This window comes from Oncorhynchus kisutch, unplaced genomic scaffold (genome assembly GCF_002021735.2).
Source record: "Oncorhynchus kisutch isolate 150728-3 unplaced genomic scaffold, Okis_V2 scaffold898, whole genome shotgun sequence".
Classification (NCBI taxonomy): domain Eukaryota; kingdom Metazoa; phylum Chordata; class Actinopteri; order Salmoniformes; family Salmonidae; genus Oncorhynchus; species Oncorhynchus kisutch.
The window spans coordinates 104,273-118,084 of record NW_022262843.1 but is presented as its reverse complement, the minus strand read 5'-3'; the positions used below and the strand labels follow the sequence as shown (position 1 = coordinate 118,084).

At 46.0% G+C, this 13,812-nt stretch overlaps 1 pseudogene; it reads left to right on the top strand.

The window, feature by feature from the left end:
* The first annotated feature begins 217 nt into the window (after positions 1 to 217).
* Positions 218 to 3,240, top strand: LOC116362899 (phosphatidylinositol 4-kinase type 2-alpha-like; annotated as a pseudogene).
* The last annotated feature ends 10,572 nt before the right edge of the window (positions 3,241 to 13,812 follow it).

Below are 13,812 nucleotides of genomic sequence, written 5' to 3'. Positions count from 1 at the left end.
CCCACTCTCTCTCCTCTCTCTCCCACCCCTCTCTCCCAACCTCTCTCTCTCTCCCACCTTCTGTCTCTCTCTCCTCTCTCCTCTCTCTCTCTCTCCTCTCGCTCCGCTCTCTCTCTCCCACCCCTCTCCTCTCCTCTCTCTCCCACCCTCTCTCCCACCTTCTGTCTCTCTCTCCCACCCTCTCTCGCTGTCTCGCTCTCTCCCTCCTGTCCTCCAGTTGGGTTCGTTCCAGATCGTCGTTGAGGGCTTTAAGGATGCAGACTTCTGGCTGCGGAGGTTTGAGGCAGACCCCTTGCCAGAGAACACCAACAGACAGATGCAACTACAGGTTGAGAGAGGCTGGTGGTCCTCGATTACATCAGCAGGAAACACAGGTACGTAACCAAGCGCAATGATGGTGAAGAAGGACAAGCAGGCAGGCTGACACCTGTGTGAATATGTGAAAGGTGCATTAAACTCTAACACCTCTCGTCTCCACAGATCGGGAAACGATAACTGGCTTCTAAAATATGACTGTCCCATGACCAGGGGAAACCGGTGTAAGCACACACCCACACACACACCAGAACAGGCACTGAAACCTTGTGTGTGTGTCTGTTCCTTTTCGGTGTCTGTTCTGGGGGGGGGGGGGGGGGGGGTACTCTTATGCACTTATGTCTGACTCAGAGTGCTCCTTTTCCACCTCTCTGTCTTCCCCCCTGTCTATCACCCCTCCTCTCTCCCTCCTTCTCCCGTCCCACTCTCTCTGTCCAGGACACAGGACTGGGTAGTAGTGAAGGATCCTATCATCCAACTAGCTGCTATAGACAACGGACGGCCTTCCCTCTCAAACCACGCCGACTCCTGGAGAGCCTGTAAGCACCGCCTTCTGCCTCTCGACCAATCACTGAACAGCTTGTAGAGATGCTCTGACCAATCACGAGCAGTTTGTAGAGATGCACTTTCCCACTGACAATCACCAGAGCCCCCACCTTCTCTGTGACCAATCATTGCATTTTCACTAAATTTGTTAATTTTTTGACACAATCGTAGACCCGTTCTACTGGGCGTGGCTGTCCCAAGCCAAGGTTCCGTTCTCCCAGAGACTAAGAGAGCTGGTTCTTCCCAAACTGGCTGATCCCAACTTTATCAAAGATCTGGAGGAAGACCTGTACGAACTGTTTAAGGTGAGGAGGAGGGAGGGAGCCAACTTCAAACGGAATTGATTATCCAATCTTTGATGGTGTTTCTATTTGAGTATTGTTGACCCTTGACCTGTGTGTTGCCAGAAAGGACCCAGGCTTCGACAGAGGGCAGTTCCACAGGCAGATAGCTGTTATGAGAGGACAGGTATGTTTTAATACAACATGCCTCTTTTTAAATAATATATCCAGGAAAACTTCAATTAAACACAGAGTCTCAAAACACCCGCCTGTCCATTTTAATAGCCTGGGAATCGGCACACATTTCAGCAAATAAAAGCCGGGTCAGAGAATTGTTTACAAGTGAAAGTCTGTGAGTAACGTCATTGGATGAGACAGCAGTGTGGTTTGACGTGGTCGGCTCAAACTACAGCCGATACGAGAGACTGAAGGAGCGAGAGAATGGTGCAGAAGCACATGAACTCTGGGGTTATAGGCAGTCTAGTCTCTGCAAGTCTAACCTGCGATGGATGTGTTACTCTAATGTTTATACTGGTCACAATAAACCGCGTGGTAGTCTTCTCAACCTTTTTATTGGGCAAAAGCTGTGCGCATTAAGGAAATAGAAGCCCGTCTCTAGTAAGCGCCGGTCGTGTTCAGTGATTGAAGCAAATAATGTTGGGCTGTTAATTGAAGTTAACTTGGAAATAACCCATGTAGAAATAACTTTCTCATTTTATTTAACCTTTATTTAACTAGGCAAGTCAGTAAGAACAAATTCTTATTTTCAATGACGGCCTAGGAAACAGTGGGTTAACTGCCTGTTCCGGGGGCAAGAATGACAGATTTTGTACCTTGTCAGCTCGGAGATTTGAACTTGCAACCTTCGGTTACTAGTCCAATGCTCTAACCACTAGGCTAACCATTCTTTGTAGATCAGTCAGTCACAAATGACCCACAATGCATCACAGATGTCATGCCCTTATGGAGAGTATCCAACCTGTCGGTCTCACTCTCACCCCCCCCTCTCTGGTGGCCTAGATCCTGAACCTCAGCCAGGCTCTGAAGAACAGTAAGACCCCCCTCCAGCTGGTCCAGATGCCTCCAGTTATAGTAGAAACAGCCAGAGCACCACAGAGGGCCAACAGTGAGTCTTACACACAGAGCTTCCAGAGCAGGAGACCCTTCTTCACCCGGTGGTAGAGGAGGAGGAGTGTGCAAGTGTGTACGTCAAATGTATGTGTTTAAAGGGCAAACGAGTGAGGAGTCTCTCCTACCCCCGCCCTCTCCGCCCTCTCCTACCCCCAATGGACACAGACGGTATTGAGAATGACTGAGGAAGACGAGGAGGACTGAGGACAAAAGGAGAGAACGCATATCCCTCCGTCTGTTTGTCTCTGTGCCTTGTGTGGATGTCAAAGATGATGATGATGATATCTTCCTATAAGGAATGGAGTCTATATGATGGGCTTAGTAAACTCCCTTTCTATGGAGGTGCACACAGTGTATGTCCCAAAAGGAGCCCTACTCCCTAGTGCACTACTTTTGACCAGGGCCCATAGGGTTCCATCTGGGAGACAGACACTTAACTCAGCCACTGCAGTTTTAAAGCCTCTCTCTCTCTCTCTCTCTTCCCCCCCGGTTTGGTTGAGAGGTGCTGTTGCATTCCTTATGACGGCCACTCTGTGGACAGCAGCAGCCATGCGGACTCATTGCTCTCATGGCTCTCTACTGCCCCCTTTGTCTTGGGATGAGGAACTGCAAGGTACTGCAGCGCGTTGGAAGTTTTAGGGGGCCACATTTGGAGAAACGACTACTTTTCCCCTCTTTCTGAAAATAACAGGGGAAAAGTAGATCAGATTTTCCTCTCCGCCATTCTGTAGTCCAATACATGTACGATGTCTCCCATCGCTTCTGTCTACTTTGATTTCTGGTAATTCGTTTTATAATTTTTCATTCTTGTGGGAGAAAGATGGACATGTTTTTTTTGAAAACACACTATCAGGACTTCCTGTTGCCACAGATTCTAACTGACCTGAAATGTATTGTGACATTTGCACTGTATAATTTGCCTGTAATATATTTAATGAAAGACTATAACAGAACTGTATTACATTAATACCATGTATCTTGTCGTTTGTTTTGATAAATGTGTTTTTATTTAGAGAGAAGACTTTATTCTTATTTCCCCCTCACTTTATTTGGTGAGGACATTCATCTGTTTGTTAGACAAACCTATGCACACAAATACATATAGGCAAGTTTACTTTGCCAGTTATAGTAGAAACAGCCAGAGCACCACAGAGGGCCAACAGTGAGTCTTACACACAGAGCTTCCAGTGCAGGACACCCTTCTTCACCCGGTGGTAGAGGAGGAGGAGGAGGAGTGAGGACAAAAGGAAGAGAACTCATATCCCTCCGTCTGTTTGTCTCTGTGCCTTGTGTGGATGTCAAAGATGATGATATATCTTCCTATAAGGAATGGAGTCTATATGATGGGCTTAGTAAACTCCCTTTCTATGGAGTTGTCCCAAAAGGAACCCTATTCCCTAGTGCACTACTTTTGATTTGCATGTTTATGTGTCAACCATAACCCTTAAGCGGATAGTTCACTCAAACTAAATCTTAGTTTTATTCATTAGTCCACTGTTGGACCACTTTCACTACAGAGTGACAACTGTCCTGTGTTTTACATCACAGTTAATGCTGTGTAAATGTCTTCCCATGTTGTTTACACCTGTCCAAGTCCTTTCAGGTTTAGTTGTAGGTGATCTACCAGGTATAGCTTTGTTATAGAGAGAACCATTTCTAGTGTTACTGGCTTTTCTACGAAGTCCATGCCTTTGGGATGTTTGGACCACACACAGGCCGTGTTCGAGAGGATCAAAACCGCAATGTATCATGGGCAAATTGTAACTGACCGACTGAACTACAAATAATGAGTTATTTGATGCAAGGTGATTTGTAGATTCGACAGTCACCTGCAGTCGTTTTGATGCTCTCGAACACAGCCATAGTCACCTGCCGATAGTGTTGTAGATCGGTCTGTCTGCTCTGATCAGTCAGTGAAGAGTGACTGAGCAGGATTGATAATGCTCTCAAACAGTCATTGATGTTGCCAGTTCTCTCCCTTCCTTTGGTTAAAGTGACAAAGTCTCGACAAGTAAGGTTACGAAAACGTACTTCATTTAACTCCACACATGGCAACTCTGTATTGAACGACACCTCGCTCTGATTGGTGGGAATGGAAAAAGGACCAATCACAGAGCAGCTTTACGACACGTTTTAAGTTCAGCAGGCCAGCGCTCATTTCTCTCCATTGGCTCAGTGTAGAATGCGATGGAGGTAGCGTTCTGGGTCCCTGGTTCCCTCCTGCCTCGTCACGGCCCCCAGCCTCTCCAGATGGGGCCTCTCTGAGGGCTTCTGTGCGTCGGTCAACTGGGCGCCCCCCTCTGCACCTGTCGACCCTCCAGGGAGGGGGTCCAGCTCTCCAATATCACTGGGGTCCTCCTCTTCATTGTCCTCCTCAGGGTGGTCCAAACCCTCCTTAATCCTGGAAGGAGAGGAGGGAGAGCATAAATGGGAGAGAAGGAAGGAAAGAGTGAGGGATAGAGAGAAGGGAAAGTGAGAGAGAGGGAAGTAGGGAAGGAGAGAGGGACGTCTCTTTAAAACAAAGTCACAGTGGAAACATATCTGGAAGTGGTATTTCAGGCCCAACCCTGCTTCTACCTACGCGGTTACTTCAGGGCCTGTATGTATCAAAGCTTTCAAAGTAGTAGTGCTGATTTAGGATCATGTTTTGCCTTTTGGATCACAAGAATAAGATGGGGGATGGGGGATCTGATCCAAGATCAGCACTCCTACTATGAGATGCTTGATACATAGGGCCTCAGATGTGCAAACACTGACATGGGATAGAAGAAGAGACCATAGAGATCATTAGAAGCCTGACTACCACTAATTTAATCGATCTGTCAGTTAAACGTAAGTTAAATGTGGAGAGTCTATCTAGTCAGGTGGAGGATGTAGTTAAAGGATTTGAGCTGATCTGTCTGTTGATGCCAGACCAAATACCCTTGACCTGGTTTCCACTCTCTTTAATTATCTGTCTCTCTGTCTCCTCTTTCCTTCTCTCGTTGTGCTCTCTCTCTCAATCTCTCCATCTGTCCCTAACTCCTTTCTCTCCCTTCTATCCCTCCTCTCTCTTACCTGAGGTGTCCAAATGCTTTCAGCAACTTGGGTTCTCTGTGTCCCTCCGTCCTGATACCACTCCTGCTTCTGGCTCTCACCCTGAACCCCACCAACGCCTGGGCCAGCCCTGCATCCAGCTCTCCCTCCTCCTCCTCTTCTTCTCCTCCCTCTCTCCCTCTGTTTCGCTCTTCTCTGCCCCACACCAGTCTTGCCCGCTGCTCTGCGTCCCGGTCCCCGGCCACATGGAACAGCCGTCTTAGCTGACGCAGATTTACCCCCGCGAAGATGTTGGAACATCCCGACTTCCTGCTTCGCCTCTTTTCAGGCTGCCAGAGCAGGGACGGACCTTCCTCCACAGAGGGGTGTTCCGGGTCCTCCATAACCCTCTGAGAGAGGGGAGATGGAGGGGTGAGGAGGAGAGAGGGAGGGATGAGGTAGTAGGAGGGATCAGGTTGATGAGAGATGGATTGAAAGAATAGAGGGATTCCAAGACAACTCCGTCAGCACCTGCAAACAAACAGACATCAATCATTAGCTAAATGTCGCTAGCCCCTGACCTGGGCTGGCAACTGCCCAGCAACCTAGATAGTCTGTTTTGTAGGATGACAGCATTATCCTTGAGCCTCAGACCACACAATGTCTGCATCCCAAAATAGCTCCCTATATAGTGCACTCTGGGCCCTGGTCAGAAGTAGTGCACTACATGAGAATAGGGTGCCATTTTGGATGTAGCCAAAGACACTCTGTAGGTTGTCAAGGAAACACACGCACACATGCAGTGTAAGCCTGCTTAGAGAGGAGGGAGAGGAAGGAGAGAGAGGGGATGGGGGGGAGCGAGGGAAGGAGGGAGAGAGAGAGGATGGGAGAACAGAACGTTTAAAAGCTGGTTGTTGACTCCAACAAGGGATAAAGAGTGGATGTTGGACTGAGGCCCTTTGTGTTGTTACTAAGCAACAGTGAGACATTATCTTACAGTTCAACTATATTACAAGGCACTTGTATTAGTATAACACTGGCACTGTCTGAAACACTGATGTTGACAGAAATAAGGTGAAAGCAAAGGTTAAACAAAGCAACGTTTAATGAGAGAGGGTGGTGTCTATCAGGCGGAGGTCATGGCTTCATTTTCCGTTTAATGAGAGAGGGTGGTGTCTATCAGGCGGAGGTCATGGCTTCATTTTCATAGACACAGGGCTGGCCACAGATACAATGAAGCATGACACTGTCTGATGCGCTAAGATTATTAAACCTAGTGTAAAATCATGTAATTATAAGTAGTATATAAAATGACCAATTGTTTACATAATGAGTAACTTGATGAATATCATAGATAATAGCCTACATCAAGTACCAACAATCATTATTATGCTTGACAGTCACAGGGTGCTTGACAGTCACAGGGGCAGCCACTGAAATGCGGGAATGCCTAGTTATGCCTGGAATTATAATTGACCTTCCCACCCAGCAGCGAAACGCAATCTGCTCCATAGGCGCGCATTTTGGCGAACAGTTTGCTGCGGGCCGCAAAATGTTTCACGATCGAACATATTTGCTTATAGTATGCCTACCAATAACGTACAAATAATGCTTATAAAATAGCATGACATGTTGTAAGTAAACATATAACGTTACCTGCACAACAAAATCAATGAGCTATTAGTCAAGCGGATTTGCTGCGTGACAGCATCATAGAGATTATAAACTCTTACCCCTTCAGCAAGTGAACGCAGTAAAATCGGACACCTGCTCAGGCTCTGAGGAGATGTAGTCTACTGCGCAGATATGGAATTCCATATGGAAATTGACATTATCCGCTACTTTATAGTAGCCTTCTTCTGCTGTCAAAGACGAGAATCAAACAAAGTTTTTCTGTGTAGTGTGCGCTTGAGCCCTCACAATGAACTCTCTCTCTCACTATCTCATTCTCTCTTTGTCTTGCTCTCTCTCTCGACAACCAATAGCAGCACTTGGGACACACCACTCCCGTCCTATTCGACCGGGGCGACCCCTTTCTGACCAATCACAGGCTTTGAGAGAGACGCGTCAGCAACTGTTTAGATCACACAGTGTACAAGGTGTGATCTGACATTGACGTCATCGGCGCGTGTGCTTACCTCAAAGCCAGGGTTGCCATGTCATGAGCGTATTATTAAGCTCCCAATAATAATAATTTTAATGGAAAACTTTTCTTCTGTCGTTACAAATTACGTCGATGTTCCTTCTTAATTCGCTAGCTAACGTTGTGGGGGAAAAGGGTTTATTAGAGAAATGTGTCAAATCATCTCTTGCTGCAACAGAAATGTTGACCTAGTTTTCTGAACCTGTGGGAGGGTTTTTGAGAGGTTATTGTCATTTCATATGAACCTGGCAACCCTGCTCAAAGCAGCGGGGAAGAAACCATCAGGAGTGTAATTCATCCATGTGCCATTCCTCCTCCACAGACATATCTATAATCATCATCATAACAGTGTGTAACAAATTGTGTAGGCCGGTGTCTAGCCGAAGTCAGTTAGGCGAACCGAACTAGTGTGTTCCCATGCACTCAAAATGCACTGCTCCAAAAAATAAAGGGAACACTAAAATAACACGTCCTAGATCTGAATTAATGAAATATTCTTATTAAATACTTTTTTTCTTTACATAGTTGAATGTGCTGACAACAAAATCACACAAAAATTATCAATGGAAATCAAATTTATCAACCCATGGAGGTCTGGATTTGGAGTCACACTCAAAATTCATGTGGAAAACTACACTACAGGCTGATCCAACTTTGATGTCATGTCCTTAAAACAAGTCAAAATGAGGCTCAGTAGTGTGTGTGGCCTCCACGTGCCTATATGACCTCCCTACAACGCCTGGGCATGCTCCTGATGAGGTGGCGGATGGTCTCCTGAGGGATCTCCTCCCAGACCTGGACTAAAGCATCCGCCAACTCCTGGACAGTCTGTGGTGCAACTGGTGGTGGATGGAGCGAGACATGATGTCCCAGATGTGCTCAATTGGATTCAGGTCTGGGGAACGGGCGGGCCAGTCCATAGCATCAATGCCTTCCTCTTGCAGGAACTGCTGACACACTCCAGCCACATGGTCTAGCATTGTCTTGCATTAGGAGGAACCCAGGGCCAACCGCACCAGCATATGGTCTCACAAGGGGTCTGAGGATCTCATCTCGGTACCTAATGGCAGTCAGGCTACCTCTGGCGAGCACATGGAGGGTTGTGCGGCCCCCCCAAAGAAATGCCACCCCACACCATGACTGACCCACCGCCAAACCGGTCATGCTGGAGGATGTTGCAGGCAGCAGAACGTTCTCCACGGCATCTCCAGACTCTGTCACGTCTGTCACATGTGCTCAGTGTGAACCTGCTTTCATCTGTGAAGAGCACAGGGCGCCAGTGGCGAATTTGCCAATCTTGGTGTTCTCTGGCAAATGCCAAACGTCCTGCACGGTGTTGGGCTGTATGCACAACCCCCACCTGTGGATGTCGGACCCTCATACCACCCTCATGGAGTCTGTTTCTGACCGTTTGAGCAGACACATGCATATTTGTGGCCTGCTGGAGGTCATTTTGCAGGGCTCTGGCAGTGCTCCTCCTGCTCCTCCTTGCAAAAAGGCGGAGGTAGCGGACCTGCTGCTGGGTTGTTGCCCTCCTACGGCCTCCTCCACGTCTCCTGATGTACTGGCCTGTCTCCTGGTAGCGCCTCCATGCTCTGGACACTACGCTGACAGACACAGCAAATCTTCTTGCCACAGCTCGCATTGATGTGCCATCCTGGATGAGCTGCATTACCTGAGCCACTTGTGTGGGTTGTAGACTCCGTCTCATGCTACACTAAAGAGAAAGCACCGCCAGCATTCAAAAGTGACCAAAACATCAGCCAGGAAGCATAGGAACTGAGAAGTGGTCTGTGGTCACCACCTGCAGAACCACTCCTTTATTGGGGGTGTCTTGCTAATTGCCTATAATTTCCACCTGTTGTCTATTCCATTTGCACAACAGCATGTGAAATCTATTGTCAATCAGTGTTGCTTCCTAAGTGGACAGTTTGATTTCACAGAAGTGTGATTGACTTGGAGGTACATTGTGTTGTTTAAGTGTTCCCTTTATTTTTTGGAGCAGTGTACATTTCTTGAATAGCCTTTCTGGATCTCTTCAAATTAGCCATCTACGGCCGAACAAGAAAGTGACGACACGCCCAAACATGGAAACCGAGGTAAAGTTGGTTTTATATTCACACATTCGGATATTCAACAGACATTCATCAAACATTCAACAGACATTCAACAGACATTTGCCAAAAGTCATTTAAAATTGTAAAAATCAATAACTAATTCAGCGTTTGTCACAGATACATAACAATAGATATGATTTATTCTATAAATGTGTAGTATACTTTTACAACCTTTGCTTTGAGTCGACATTCAAGGTCTGACTTGATAGAAATACATAACATCTATAAGATGCCATTTCTGCCACGTGTGCTCGCTCTCCGGCCTCTAGATCACTCTGCGTGCAATGAACGCAAGAGAAGTGACACAATTTCACCTGGTTAATATTGCCTGCTAACCTGGATTTCTTTTAGCTAAATATGAAGGTTTAAAAATATATACTTCTGTGTATTGATTTTAAGAAAGCTATTGATGTTTAAGGTTAGGTACACATTGGAGCAATGATACCAACCCAATCGATTATATGCAACGCAGGACACGCTAGATAAACTAGTAATATCATCAACCATGTGTAGAACAAATCATACCTAGTTTGATGTTTCTGTGACAAACGGTGAATTAATTATTGATTTATACCGCTTTAAAGGGCATTTTATAGATTTGATGTATTTTTATTAAAAATCAAAACTTGAATGTTTACTCAAAACAAAAGGATGTTAAAGTATGCTAGACATTTATAGAATAACTCATACTTAGTTTCATGTGTCGGGGGGCTGGGGTCAGTTTGTTATATCTGGAGTACTTCTCCTGTCCTATTCGGTGTCCTGTGTGAATCTAAGTGTGTGTTCTCTAATTCTCTCCTCCTCTCTTTCTTTCTCTCTCTCGGAGGACCTGAGCCCTAGGACCATGCCCCAGGACTACCTGACATGATGACTCCTTGCTGTCCCCAGTCCACCTGGCCATGCTGCTGTTCCAGTTTCAACTGACCTGAGCCCTAGGACCATGCCCCAGGACTACCTGACATGATGACTCCTTGCTGTCCCCAGTCCACCTGGCCATGCTGCTGCTCCAGTTTCAACTGACCTGAGCCCTAGGACCATGCCCCAGGACTACCTGACATGATGACTCCTTGCTGTCCCCAGTCCACCTGGCCATGCTGCTGTTCCAGTTTCAACTGACCTGAGCCCTAGGACCATGCCCCAGGACTACCTGACATGATGACTCCTTGCTGTCCCCAGTCCACCTGGCCATGCTGCTGTTCCAGTTTCAACTGACCTGAGCCCTAGGACCATGCCCCAGGACTACCTGACATGATGACTCCTTGCTGTCCCCAGTCCACCTGGCCATGCTGCTGCTCCAGTTTCAACTGACCTGAGCCCTAGGACCATGCCCCAGGACTACCTGACATGATGACTCCTTGCTGTCCCCAGTCCACCTGGCCATGCTGCTGCTCCAGTTTCAACTTCCACCTGACTGTGCTGCTGCTCCAGTTTCAACTGTTCTGCCTTATTATTATTCGACCATGCTGGTCATTTATGAACATTTGAACATCTTGGCCATGTTCTGTTATAATCTCCACCCGGCACAGCCAGAAGAGGACTGGCCACCCCACATAGCCTGGTTCCTCTCTAGGTTTCTTCCTAGGTATTGGCCTTTCTAGGGAGTTTTTCCTAGCCACCGTGCTTCTACACCTGCATTGCTTGCTGTTTGGGGTTTTAGGCTGGGTTTCTGTACAGCACTTTGAGATATCAGCTGATGTACGAAGGGCTATATAAATAAATTTGATTTGATTTGATTTGATGTTGCTGTGACAAACAGTGAATTAGTTATTGATTTATACCTCTTTTAATGGCATTTTACAGATTTGATGTATTTCTATCAAATCAAATCAGGGATTTGTATTCAAAACAAAGGTTGTAAAAGGTTGTTAGACATTTATAGAATAAATCATATCTAGTTTGATGTTTCTGTGGCAACAGTGAATTAATGAATGATTTATACCGTTGAAAATGGCATTTTATAGATTTGATGTATTTCTATAAAATTAAAACAGATTTTTTTTGTGTACTGTTTTATAAATTCTGTTTCTGTATATATGAATTACAAATCATCCTTTAACTAGTTAAATCATGTTTATAGTCTATTAGTTACTATGTGCAACCATTGATATCCCAGGACCAAGATTGGTAAACACTTGAATTGTATAATTGTAATACATACATGCAGACACAGCACCATTCAAAGAATGCCGTTTGATACTCCTGGTATTGGATATGACTGAAAAAGAATCTCACAGACATTCATACCTGAACTGCACCTTTATTTGCCACGGTAGAGTACATGATCAGTGGAAATATTAAATGTACAGGCTACAATGTGGGGATCTCATGCTACATGTATATACGACTTGCATCCTTGGCACAAAGTTAGATTATATTCTACTCAATCCATAGGCTTCATTAATGTCATTCAGACTGTTTTGAAGTTGATACAACCGGCTATGATAGCTTAAGTTCATATCTAGGTTCTGAACCAATATGTATACCAAACGTTTGGGTCCATACACACATCTGCTAGACAGCTACACATCCATAGGCATACAGGGTTTTTATCCTCCACTGCCCAATAAGCAGGAACATAGCTAGCTACGTTATTTCATCTCACTGCATTGCATGGCAAATATCAACAAGGCAAACTGTACATTCAATTTGCAGTAAATGCTTTAGCTAGCTAGATTCTTTATGTCCACTGTTTCACAAGACGACAGCCTGGTTTGCTGGTCGTTTCAGGAGTCCCTAAAACATTAAACAACCAGAATTACAATTTCATACTCATGTCAAAACACCCATAAAGATAGCTTGCTGGCAACTGTGATTTACTGTGATTTACTGTGATTTAGTGTAATTGAATGTGATTTAGTGCAATTTGGTGTGATTAGCTGTGCCCTAAATGGGATTGGCCCTATGGTGAACGGAGGGCTGGGTTGTGAGGCTGGGTTGTGAGGTTGGGTTGTGAGGTTGGGTTGTCAGGTTGGGTTGTGAGGTTGGGTTGTCAGGTTGGGTTGTCAGGTTTGGTTGTTAGGTTGGGTTGTCAGGTTGGGTTGTCAGGGCAGAACTGTTGGAACACACAGAATAGCTGATCTGGAACCATTCATCTGTAGAGAATGGAATATAGATGAGGTAAAGAGCTCAATGGAACTTGACCCAAAGAATCTAATTGCCATGAAAACGCATGGGGGAAAGATACCGAATCTCCTCATTGCACCCCAGCAAAATGAAACTACACTTAGGCTATTAATTATAAGCTTATTTCACACTATGTTGAGGTAAAAATCTAGTCAATGATCTCCAGCAGTTCCACAGTAAACCACTCGCTGTCTGGTAGACACACCTCTCCTAGTGTTCCACAGTAAACCACTCGCTGTCTGGTAGACACACCTCTCCTAGTGTTCCACAGTAAACCACTCGCCGTCTGGTAGACACACCTCTCCTAGTGTTCCACAGTAAACCACTCGCTGTCTGGTAGACACACCTCTCCTAGTGTTCCACAGTAAACCACTCGCTGTCTGGTAGACACACCTCTCCTAGTGTTCCACAGTAAACCACTCGCTGTCTGGTAGACACACCTCTCCTAGTGTTCCACAGTAAACCACTCGCTGTCTGGTAGACACACCTCTCCTAGTGTTCCACAGTAAACCACTCGCTGTCTGGTAGACACTCCTCTCCTAGTGTTCCACAGTAAACCACTCGCTGTCTGGTAGACACACCTCTCCTAGTGTTCCACAGTAAACCACTCGCTGTCTGGTAGACACTCCTCTCCTAGTGTTCCACAGTAAACCACTCGCTGTCTGGTAGACACTCCTCTCCTAGTGTTCCACAGTAAACCACTCGCTGTCTGGTAGACACACCTCTCCTAGTGTTCCACAGTAAACCACTCGCTGTCTGGTAGACACACCTATCCTAGTGTTCCACAGTAAACCACTCGCTGTCTGGTAGACACACCTCTCCTAGTCAATGATCTCCGGCAGTTCCACAGTAAACCACTCACTGTCTGGTAGACACACCTCTCCTAGTCAATGATCTCCGGCAGTTCCACAGTAAACCACTCACTGTCTGGTAGACACACCTCTCCTAGTCAATGATCTCCGGCAGTTCCACAGTAAATCGTTCATTCCCTCTTTATCTCTTTATCTTTGGTATTATAAACTGTCAGTAAACTAAGTTGTTAATGAGAGTGTTTGGGGTTGTAACAAGGACGTTATTTAATCAGCTAGCTCCGTCACCCGCCGAGACCCAGCATCAGTCAGGGAAGAGCTGATTCCAAAGC